The sequence below is a fragment of the Furipterus horrens genome, unplaced genomic scaffold (assembly GCF_987537825.1).
Source record: "Furipterus horrens unplaced genomic scaffold, mFurHor1.1.pri manual_scaffold_5, whole genome shotgun sequence".
NCBI classification, from domain to species: Eukaryota; Metazoa; Chordata; class Mammalia; order Chiroptera; family Furipteridae; genus Furipterus; species Furipterus horrens.
In genome coordinates this window covers 152,417,825-152,429,874 of record NW_028327175.1, presented here as the reverse complement: position 1 = coordinate 152,429,874, position 12,050 = coordinate 152,417,825, and the positions used below count along the sequence as shown (strand labels likewise).

Below are 12,050 nucleotides of genomic sequence, written 5' to 3'. Positions count from 1 at the left end.
GGGGGGTGCTGGGCGGGGGGGAGCAAAGGGGAAAAATTGGAACTATTGTAACAATATAATCAATAAAATATACTTTAAAAAAAACAAAACAGACATGATGGTTTCTTTGTGAAGAAACTGGGAGGCATATGCATGATTATATAACCCCTAATCCCATGCAGATCCTGCAACTTTGACCTTCTTAGCATTTATACCACTCTATAAATTGCAATAAGTTAAGGACATTTTTTCCTTTGTTAGGAATAACTCAGATCCAGACTTTTTTTTACCTGGATGTCTCACAGATTCTTCAAGGTCAGAAAAACTTTCTTATTTCTCTCTGCTTTTTAAAAATGAATTCATTCTGAGTTAGGTTTCTCACTATTGAAGTTACAAATATAGAAGCAAAAAGACTATAATGTACCATTATCATTGTGAACTTGTAGTTTTTTAAATGTAGGGAGAAAAATTTAATTTAGTATATTATGATATAATAAAATATAATATAATATAATATATAAAGATATTCTAGCTTTGTCTACCAAAGGTATTAAAAACAATAACACCCTGATAGCAATGAGCACACTCAAATTTTGGTATTAGGAAGTGGTGCTCCTTGGACATAAGGCAAATTCTAAGACTGGGGCAGAGAAAGTACAAAGTGATCCTGGACTAATGTATTACTCCAGAAAGTGTTCAAAGAATGATAGAGTCTATGAGAGAGAGGGAGAGAAAGTAACCAATTTGAAGGAATTTCCAGAAGTAAATCAGGGATAATTTGAATATCAAAATAAATAATGACACTAATGGATTATAACTTATTTTACAAAAGAAATGAGCCCATAATGATATAAGAAAATTAATACATATGGGTAAACCAAAAATGTAATACAGATATAGCAACATAAAGGCAGAAATAATTATAGATTAGGAAATCATCAGTGTACATTCAAAGTATCAGGTGAAAGTTTGATAAGGGACATAGTATTTACATAACCTCAAAGTATCTCCCCACAAAATTTTTATGAAGTACACAGGGGAAAATTAGTAACTCAACAGTGAAAAATATCTAGTGGACACCATCAGTCAATGTTAATATCACTAATATTGGAACAAACCTACATTTTTTGCCTCCTCCTATGATATTCTAAGAAGGATGCAGCCTAACTTCTTTCTTTCCCAAAATGCATAATCTGAAATTAATCATAAAGAAACATCAGATAAACCAAAATTGAGGAACATTCAACAAAATAAAAAGACTTGTACCTTTCAAAAAATCTCAAGAACAAGACAAAGATAGGTTAATAAACTATTAAAATGAGAGAACAATTATAGAGACCATGAATTACATGCAATGAATGAATCTGCATTGGATCCTGCACTAAGAGAGAAAAACCTATAAAGAACATGATTGAGATAACTGACAAAATCTGACAATGAACTGTTGATTAGATAACAGCATTGTTAAATTTCATACGTTTGATTATTTTACTGTGATTATATAAAAACACATTCTTTTCTTGGAAAATATAGACTAAAGTGTTTAGGAGTAAAGGAGAAAAATATCTCCAACTTACCCTCAAATGGCTCAGAAAGAAATTACCTGTCTGCGTGAATGTGTATATGAGAGAGAAAGTATAAGAACAACTGGGGCAAGATGTAAGCATCTGTCCATATGGATATAGTATAAGGAGATTTGTTACACTATTCTTGTAATTTTTCTGATAGCTTAAAATTATATCCAAAAAAATGTTATAAAAATCTACCCATTATTCAGGCCTAGCTAAATCCTTACATTTCCATGAAGACTTCTCTTCCCACCACAGAATGAAATCATAGACCATAGAATTTTATTGAAGGAAGAGTCTAGATACTTTCTCCAGAGAAATCCTGTAGCATGGTGAGTGTGCCTTACTCAACTGTTAATTCATCGAAAGCTTCTTAGGAAGTTGCTTTCCTGGTCTTCACTTATTACCACAATTCTCTGCTATCATTTATCTCTCAAATTGTAATGTGAGCTCCTTGAAACCTGAAAATGAGTTCTACAAGTTCTTTTATCTTCTGACCTCTAGTTCACATTTCCCACCCCCCTCCTATCCTAGTCCATGATCCACAGCCTCTCTGCCAAAAACAAAGGAACAAACTGGACTGTCCCTCCTACTCATTCCTTTATCGCTTCTGTTTCAGTTTAGATACTGTCTCCTCCAACCCTTTAAGATACCCTAGACTGGGTTAGATGATCCTTGTACAGATTCCTCATACCACCCATTCTTACACCTACCTTGCTGACTAAAATTGGTTTCTTTCTTGTCTATTTCCCTCACCACATTCCAAGCTCTTTGAAGGGTGAGATTTTCATCTAGAAAAACAATGACTTTAATCCAACTCTTACATATAATTATATATTCCTTGAAGTATTAGCGTCGCCCTTAAATTTAAAAAAAGGTGTGGAGCCGGGGTGGGGTGGGGTGGGCAGACATTTATAGTTGCATCAAATTTTACTGAGGGTCCTAATAGGGTTACATTCTTAGTCCATGAACAGAAGGTTGTAGATTAATAAAACCTGTTTATAAGATACTAATAATCTCATTACTATGTGATTCTAGATGAGTAGTAAAAATAAGGCATTCACTTCTCTTTCTATTTCTTAAATGCCATGCCTTTATCATCATCTTAATTTTAAGGTTCATGAAATGAAAAGACAGACCAAAAGAAATCAAAGGACACCATCTTGAACACTGTGACATAAATTATCTTTGAGTTAATAATTTACTAGTTTATAGAGCCAAGGGAGATAAAGCAAGAGTCCAATGTAAGTGAAATATAGTTGTGTGTGTTTTTAAATAATTTATGTTTTAATTAGAATTGTGTATGGAACAGTGAAGATTCCAAAATCATTTTGACCAACACCTATTTTCATCAGCTTTAAAAAGAAAAAGAATCATCAGGCATAACTCTGCAGGGCTTTTGAAGGTCCCCAAACTGTGGAAACGCAGGTCACATGCTTTCACCCCGTGCCCTGTGCTATAATTAGACTACGGTGTCAAGAGGAGGAAGGACACACTGAACAGCAGGTACACAGTGGGTTTTGCTGCATGAAGCATAATGAGGATTTCAGATGTAACACTAATACTTGTTTTATCACCATAGTCAATTGTCCGTGCATCTTAGGATTCATGTTGTGTGCGCTGGCTAAGTCGTGCTTCTTTCATTAGCGAAAGCAATTCATGTACACTCAGCCTTTTAAGTACTATCTCTTTATGCTTTCTCCTTGTGTAATTCAGTTTGCAATGATTAAAATAATTTTTCAATGGCGATGTCACAGCTTAACGAAAAAAATATACAGCACTAATGTAAGAAGCATTTGTAAACATTTTTAAGAGGATATTGTTTGTTGTCACACAACACTGTAGCAGATGGCTATAAAAAGCAGCTCAAACTCAAGAACTAGCAGAGAGGCAGACCTCAGGGAATTGGGGTAAACAAACTGAAGGAGAAATTTTACTCTCTTGAAAGAGAAAGTAAAGCCATGTCAGAAATAGCTTTAGTTGTGTCTTTTGGTTTGTATGGTTAAGGACCAAATACTGGCTAGTGTTTACAAGTAACAACTCAGTCTTGTTCAACCTTTTAACTATTAAGCAATTACTTTGTGCCAAGCCCCAGAAACTGAGAAACTGAGACACAAAAGGATGAAATAACTTTCCCGAGAGTCTCATCACTAGTTAGCCATGGAGCTGGAACCCATCCCACCCCTAGTTCCTGTTCACCACCTAGTAAAGTGGTTAAGAAGCCAGGCTATACAGGTTTGTCTGTCTTTCTCTACATATTAGCTATGGAACTTTGAGCAAGTTATTTAACATTTCTGAGCCTCCGATCACTATCTATAAAACTGGAGATGGTACTAAAAACCTAGCTCACAGTATTTTTGAAGATAAATATGTGTCACATGCTTAGAAGCACACCTGGAACATGGCAAGTGCTCAATAAGTATCAGCTCTTATTCCTATTCCTATACCTATACCTATTCCTATTCCTGCCCATCCTGTGTGCTGTGCTTTTCTGTTTCAGGACAAACTGTTTCTTTGTTTTAAGCATGATGTTAGGCTATGATGATGCCTGTTAGTAAATGAACCTGTGTGCCAAAGGTTTTAGAAATGATTATTTCATACTTGATATATGTCATAATCAGAATCCAGATTTAATCAATTTTCTGAAAACCTTTTCTAACTTGACAAGTGATTATACCTGTTAATGCACACAAGAGAGATTTTCTATAGACACAGTCTTAAAATTATTTTTCAATTCTATGGGCATGATGTAATAATTCAGTCTTTAGTGGTTGGATATATGTGATTAGACAAAGTAGCTCAGATACTGAGAACATTGTGAAATGTTTCCTTAGCTCTCCCCAGTCAGCACTAAACAGAACAGCCATTTCTGATCTGTGGTGACTGACTACATTCCTGGTTCAGGCTGGCTGCTTCCTGAAAGCAAACCTTTATACTGCTCACTCTGCCTATAATGTTTCTGCCAATTCTATATTTGACACACTCCTGCTTTTCCTCAGTGACCTAGCTTAAATGTTACCCTCTCCAGGAAGCCTTCCAGACCTGCTTTTCATTTCCAGATAAAATTCTCTTTCTCTTATTTGAATACCTGAGGCAGAAAATACCCAATTTCCTCCAATAACTATCCTCTCTTTCTACCATTAGTGAACTTCCAGGTGCAGCTAGTGAGTGCATGGCTTTCCAGAATTAAGACCGGATCACCTTTTCCTTGCAGTCAGATGTGATCAGCCATGTGACCACAGTTTGGTGAATAGGATGAAGGCAGAAGTGCTGTGTGTTATTTCTAGGAGGTGTCCTCACAGAGAACAGGGCATGCAGTTCTTGACTCCTTCCCCTTTCTATTAGCTGGAATATAGATTTAATGACTGATGCTTGATCAACCAGTTTAAACCAGGAGGTGGGAATTAAGTGTTTATGATGGTGGAATAGCTAGGTAGAGGGAACCGGAGCTGGGAATGCCTACCTCCAAAAGTTATTAATGTGAGAAGTAAACTTGGATTTTATTTTGTTTACATGTGAACCTATTCTTGACTCATTCAAATTCTTAAGCATTTTATATTATTTGTACCTGTCTCTGTTGCATGACATTCATGATATTGCATTATGCCTAACTGCAAGGACAGCTGTTGCTATACTGGATGTGAGCTCCTACAAGTGAGGATTGTTCACAAAGCCCCCATCATGATTCCAGGCAGGTTCTAAGTCAGTGCCGACAACCTGAGTCGAAGTGTGTGGAAGACACCAAAACCACAAGTCCTACTGACACTAGATCAGGAGCATCCTTTTAGTATAAGCAGAAAAGGTCTTTTACATGCACAGATTTATAATGCAAAACAGAAAAGGGACACAAAATTTTTGTCTGAGGTGGTTGTGACAATTCCATTGCTCTAATTCAAATAACTTTACTGTAGTTAAGAAAGTAAATTTTCTTGCTTCAGAATTCTTGCTTGGAGGCTCCAGCAATAAAGCATATACATTTGGCCGAAGGACACTCTGGTGTGAGATCGTCCTCTTGAATAGGAAGACTTAGGAAGACTAACTGATGGCTGTGAGGGAGAAGAGGCCCACGACACTGTCACATGATTCTTACAGATAACCCAGGTTATGGGTTATGATTATGAAAATTATGAGAGCTGGCCTATGTCCTAGGTTTAAACCCTTGTTGTCCATTTCTACACTTAGTCTAAGTCCTATACAGAGTTATCTTTCAGAGCATCACTGGAATAGTGTTCATCATTTGAAATAAATGATTTCTACTACTATGAAGTATGGGATTTAAGAAGTAGCAGGAACTGAAAATTTTAATCTTTAAAAAGCGATGTTTTAGCAAAAGGTAACACTTCAGGGAATATAGGCTTTGTTCTTATTTCATTTTGTTTTTGTTTTGTTTTGTTTTGGTTTTGGGTTTTTTTTTTTTGTTTGTTTGTTTGTTTTTTTTTTTTTCTATAAGAAAGCAATCAAATAAGGGAAAACAGAATGTCTTGGGCATGAGGACCCTGTTAGTTTATTCAGTCTTGCTATGATCCCATGATTCTTTAGTAATGCCACATATCTAAAATTACTGCATGAACTCTTTAAAAAGAATCACTTCAATGTGAATTTAAAACTTCACTCTAGTATTAAGCATTTAACTCAGTTAAATTTTCCAACACCATTGACATCATAAAGCTCTTCAGAAGGTTTTCAATGAGATAGAAAATAGGTTTGCCTGAACTTAAGAGCCTAATTTGCCTACTTTAGAAAAATAAATAATCTTTTCAGTGGCAAAGCTTTTTTGAGATACAATCATTACACTGATTTGGCTGTAAATTCTTTAATGGCAATGAAAGATGAACCATGTGCTTTTTCTCAAATTCACACTAGCAAATGGTAAGAATCCTTTCATACCACTTTCTCTGAAACAGGGTCACTTTATCCAAAGGGCAGGAAAAAGTAGAATTAGTTCATATATAAAAACAGCTGCAGAAAATACATTCCTTGCTTTTCTGAGGCCCAAGACAAACTGGAAAACATATGTCCCTCTGATTCCAGAGTCACTTAACTCACTGCTCCCCCTAAGGTTGTGTCCTGCATGACCACATGTTGGCTAGTTTAAAAGCTAGTTCACTAGTACCACATATCAACACAGTTAAAAAACTAATTCACTCTAGATATTTTACTTATTGGAAATAAGTATTCTATCTGCAGAAAACAATGTGAATGTCACTGAAACAATTTAATCATGGAGCATAATTATTAAAACAACTGAGCATGGCTAGATCGTTATAAGGGTTAGTGAGATTCCTTGTCAGAATCACTCATCACTTAAGTTACCTGCACAGTTATAAAATGTTTCCATTGTCTTGGCCTGTATGGCTCAGTGGATTGAGTGCTGGCCTGCAAACCGAAAGATCGTCAGTTTGATTGCCAGTCAGGGCACATGTTTGTGTTGCAGGCCAGGTCCCCAGTTGGGGACATGCGAGAGGAACCGATCGATGTATCTCTCCCACATCAATCTTTCTCTCCCTCTCTTTCTCCCTCTCTTCCCTTCTAAAAATAAATAAATAAAATATTTGTTTTTAATGTTCGGCATCAATAAGGAAGGCATAAACAGAGGGAAACAAAACATCTTTAGAAAGATGTCACTAAGTCCCTTGATTTTAAGGACATTGGGCCAGACAGTTTTGTTTAGAAAAATCTGAATCCCTAATGATGTAACTGGTTTTGGAATCCTCTGGGAAGCTGAGGCAGCATGGTTGTTCTTAATAGCATTTGTTGCTGTGAAAGTCTAAAGACTTGGTGACCACAAATTCCAACCGTGGCTTTGTCTAACCCTGGATTCTTTTCTCTGTCTGTTGTTGTTGTTTTTCCAAAGGGGAGAGGGAGGAAGAATAAGAGAGAGAGAAAGCAATAACATTAACATAGAAAAAATAACATTAACAGAGAGACATAATTTTTATTTAATATCCCAGGTTTCTCAATTTTTTATTGCTATGAGAAACTAAATGCTAAAAGTACTGGAATGTGAGGCCACATTCAGCAACTGTGCAGAAATATCATGTACTAGAAGTACTAAGTACTAAAGTGTGGTGAGAGTCATAAAGAATTTCAGAATTATGGGTAGAATCAAAATCCTGGTATACAGGATCCGGTGTCTCATTAAAATGCTAGAACAGTTTTGGCAACCTTGAACCCACATGCATTTGTACAACCCAACCAAATGCTGGCACTCCAATCTGAAACCACAGTTTCATAATTTGTAACCAATCTGAATTTAACCTCAATTCATAGAAATTCACCAATGTTTTCTATTGAAATGAATATACAGTTCCATAGAGATATTTTGGACTTAAAATACATTCTGAAAGTGTTTACCAAAAAAAAAAAAAAAAGGATTCAATCTGAAACTCTAAGGGATATTTGGAACAGGCAGAAAGTAATTGTTCATGATACCAAATCAAAAAGAAAACTTTCAGAAATTACATACTTCTTTTTATGAGACAAAGCCAAAACTGTTTTGACAATTGTGTAAAACAAGACAACAGTCCCAAAATGGGGTCTCTTGTGCCAAGCCACCATGTCACCAAACTGAGACTTACAGTTTCAGGTCTCTCAAAACTGGAATCTTAAACCGGTTGATCAGGAATCTCCTAATCAGCACTAGTTAGGGCATCTGCCTGAAAGTAATTTTGTAATATCCAATCACTTTTTTTGCCTTGTGTAACTTTCTTGTTCCTGCTCCCTTCCGCCTATGAAAGTTGCTTATTTTATTTTTTTATTTTATGTGCCCCTGGCATGAAACAGCTCTGGCCACCAACACAGGCAACAAGCTAGGATGAACTAACAACTGCTTTGTCCCTGACTGATATAAGAGCAACACCACCAATCAGGTATGTCCTTGCCCATTGTCAGGGGGTGAAAGTCTCATTTTTTTAATGTTAAATGTATTTCTTTAATAAAAATTTGCTAGTAAATATTGCAAGTTGGCATCAAAAAATTTCTTCTAAAGGTGAGCATGCAAAATCAATAGCACTACTATATATGTGCTCACAATAATGAGTTGGAAAATATAATCTATGGTAATATCCCATTCACAATAGGTACAAAAAGTATAAAGTACTCAGGAATAACTAACAATGCACGTGGAAGGACTTTATACAAAAAAAAAATTGTCAAGTATTATTAAACAGCATTAAAAAGTCCAGTCTCAGCACAGCTTTTTCTTTATTTCCTTTATTATAGGACTTTTGCTTGGCTGGTCCTCGATGGTTCTCCAGGTTGATTGTTCTATAATTTGGTTGTACCTTTGATGTGGTCATGGGAGGATGGGAACACAGTGTTTACCTTCTCTACCATCTTCACCGGAACACCTAAAGTCTTTCATTTTGTACACGTCCTCAGAACTCTCTTCTATCGGCTAGACTGGATGCTGCCCAATTCAAATTGATTTTTGCTCAAATAAACCCTTAAAATTTATAATATGCCCTAGTTTATCTTTTAATACAACTATTCTTTGATGAGTAATTCAGCTGATGACTTACTCTTGTCAAAATAGCCCCCCTCCTTTTTAGTTTTTAACTCAGAATGTTTAGTCATAAAGTTATTGAGTCTTTTGTCTTTCGAGTTTATCCCTGTGAGTTGGTACCTACATCTGAATTGTATTAATAGAGTAAAACCCTGCAACTTGACTCTGGAGAACATTTTCTATTTATTTATTTTCAAGAATGCTAATAATAATAAAATTATAACTAGTAGAAAAACAGTTTCAACACTAGCGCATTGGTAGCTACTAAAGTACTGAGTTCCCTGTTTTTGAGAAATCTGCTGAGGGATAAACTTTGTAATCTAAGTAGGTTTTCCATAGTTTGAGAAGGGCCCTTCCCTCTCTCCTCCATATCCTCATTGCAACACTGCTTCACCAAAAAGAAGAAGAAAAAAAAAAAGCTTTTGGCAATTTATTCCTTTGGGGTAACAAGATCCTTCTAAGGTATTAAGAAGAAGTTGAGAACAAACCTGCTTTACTCTGGAGATATCAGTAAATCTGAATGTGGTAGGCAGGGGTCTAAGCTGGCCTTCCATAATTCCAACTCTCTGGTGTAGAAGTTCAAATAATGCCCCTTTCCCCTTAAGCATGAGCAGAACAAAACCTGTAAATATGATGGGACATCACACCCATGACTGAGTAATCAGTTGCCTTTCAGTTAATCAAAAGGGCAATTATCTTGGCAATTAACCAAATCAGAGTCTAATCTTCAATATTAAATACTGTCTTATTTTATTTCTTCAATTTGAACATTTGGCATAAGTGCCTGGAGAGGACTATTTTAACCTATTCTCTGTCATCCTCTTCCTGGGACCACATAATCAACTTCAGAAAGGACATCATGGAATGATTCTTTTATAATAAGGTAGCTAAAATCAATATTCTTCTGAAAAGAATATATATAATTAAAATTTTTGGTTATCTGAAGAATTTTCTCCTTTATATTTTGGTACAATTGGAATTTGGTCAATTAAAAAAATGTGTTCATAAAGAGAGAAGAACATAGGATCCAATTATATATATATATATATATATATATATATATATATATATATATATATATATATATATATATATATATATTGCCCTGGCTGGTTTAGCTCAGTGGATTGAGCGTCGGCCTGCGAGCTAAGTGTCGCTGGTTCGATCTTCCAGTCAGGGTACATCAGAGAAGGAAAACTCTGACTCCAAAAAACCTCCGCTGCCTTGCGGCATACCTCTTCAGGGGAAAGGCTAAGGGAGTAAACCCCGACAGAAAATCCGGAGCCGGAGTCCCTAAGGCGGTTTGACGTTGTAGTCAACACCGGCAACTCCTGCGGCGCACCTGAACCCAAGCTGTATCGACTCCGTCTTTCCCTTGGACCCTTCAGCTGCGAAGAGAGGGGGGGTCTGCTGCATGGGCAACAGCAGACCCTCCATATTACCCTGCCCAGGCTCTGTAGCTTCAGCGTCATCGCAAGATGTCGATTCAACACGGGAGGAGACAGATACCATGTCACTCCCGAGTCGGACTGCACAGCCATTCTTGGCGGTGCAGATAGACTCTGAAGAAGCTACACCATCGTCTCTCGAGACGGACGGCTGCCGACGACGACGATATATATATATGGATTATATTAACATTCTAATTATTGATATATTGACTTGTTTTCCTTTTTCCATTTTGCAAAAATAGTAGTAGGTAGTAGTAGTACTAATAGCAGCAGCATCCATTATGGGAAATTGTGCTTAGCTATTTTCTCTTCACTGAGGCTCCTGATGGAAACAGACTTAAGCTGAATGAGGTAGTATCCTATAAGGAAAGTACAATGGCCTGGATCTTAGGAGACCCAGATTCCATAACCTAGTTTGACATTAGTTAGTTCATGATTTTAAACATAATTTTCTTTTCCTAGGTCTAAGTTCCTTCATATATAAAAATAAAGGGTTCAGTGAGCCCTAAATAGTTTATGGTGTTTCAAACCTTAGGGAATGATGAATGAACACACTGAAAAAGCAGATATCGTGCATGTAGGGAGCTGGGGCTGTGGAAACCAAGTAAGCGGTCCCTTGGTCTCATGTCCACTCCCACACAGAGTAGTTGTTTTCTGTTTCATTACACATGGGTTCTATGGAGGATTTCAGATCAACAACACTTGCCATAGTTTTAAAACAAAAACGTTGAAAAAACTGGACTAAATGGTAACAGCTTTCCCATCAAAGACCATCTGAGTCTCTCAGAGGAAATAAGCCAGGAGAATGAGTATACAGTCATCCTTTCTTCTGGTCAGCACTCTGGGTCTTAGATTCCACGAAAGTAAGGATAATTTTTTTTTCTAAGAAAGACTGTATATCCCATTACCTACCAGGCACTTCAGCTTTCCTTCTCATGCAGATGCTCTCCTTTATTTTGCATTGTGGTGGAACATTTCACAGACAGCCCACACTCAGCACAACCATTATGTTTCAGTACAGTACTTCATTGAGTTTAGCTGTATCACTACAGCCAATTCATTGAGTGTGATAAAAATTTATTACATTGTAAAGCTGCTTGTATAATTTTAAAATCGAGAAAAAAATATTTTCTGTCCTGCTCTGTTCTGGTTCTGGTCCCTAGATTTATGTTTGATGCTGGGGTAAGACTAGCTCTACCAAAAATCAGATCAATTCTTAGTACTCTAGGAAGCTGCGTAGACTATTGTGGGGGTTGGTACTTCTGGAGGATGTGGGGAGAGTAGAAAGACTGAGAGAAATGTGTAGGAAGAGAGTTTCTAGAAATTAGCAATGTCAATCATTAGGAACCAGAGCTGTAATTGTGTGCTCCTCTTGCCACACCTCAACTCCATTCCCATCCTGTTGTAATACTGAGCATACCAAGGCAAATACTTCCTATCTCTTCTCCTGAATGGTAGTTATGGCCTGATGTTGACAAATATCATCAATCAATTTAACAGAAATTACATTAGCATTATGAAATGACTGCTTTTGTCAATACTTGTGGA

The 12,050-nt window shown here is 36.6% G+C and overlaps 1 long non-coding RNA gene and 1 other non-coding gene across 2 annotated transcripts; one reads left to right on the top strand and one right to left on the bottom strand.

The window, feature by feature from the left end:
- The first annotated feature begins 3,011 nt into the window (after nucleotides 1–3,011).
- LOC150010120 (uncharacterized) lies at nucleotides 3,012–9,247 on the top strand. Its single transcript, XR_016511377.1, has 3 exons — nucleotides 3,012–3,053; nucleotides 8,331–8,416; nucleotides 8,769–9,247. It is a non-coding gene; the product is annotated as an uncharacterized LOC150010120 (long non-coding RNA).
- Nucleotides 8,307–8,443, bottom strand: LOC150010121 (small nucleolar RNA SNORA48). Its single transcript, XR_016511598.1, has one exon. It is a non-coding gene; the product is annotated as a small nucleolar RNA SNORA48 (small nucleolar RNA).
- Nucleotides 9,248–12,050: the final 2,803 nt, after the last annotated feature.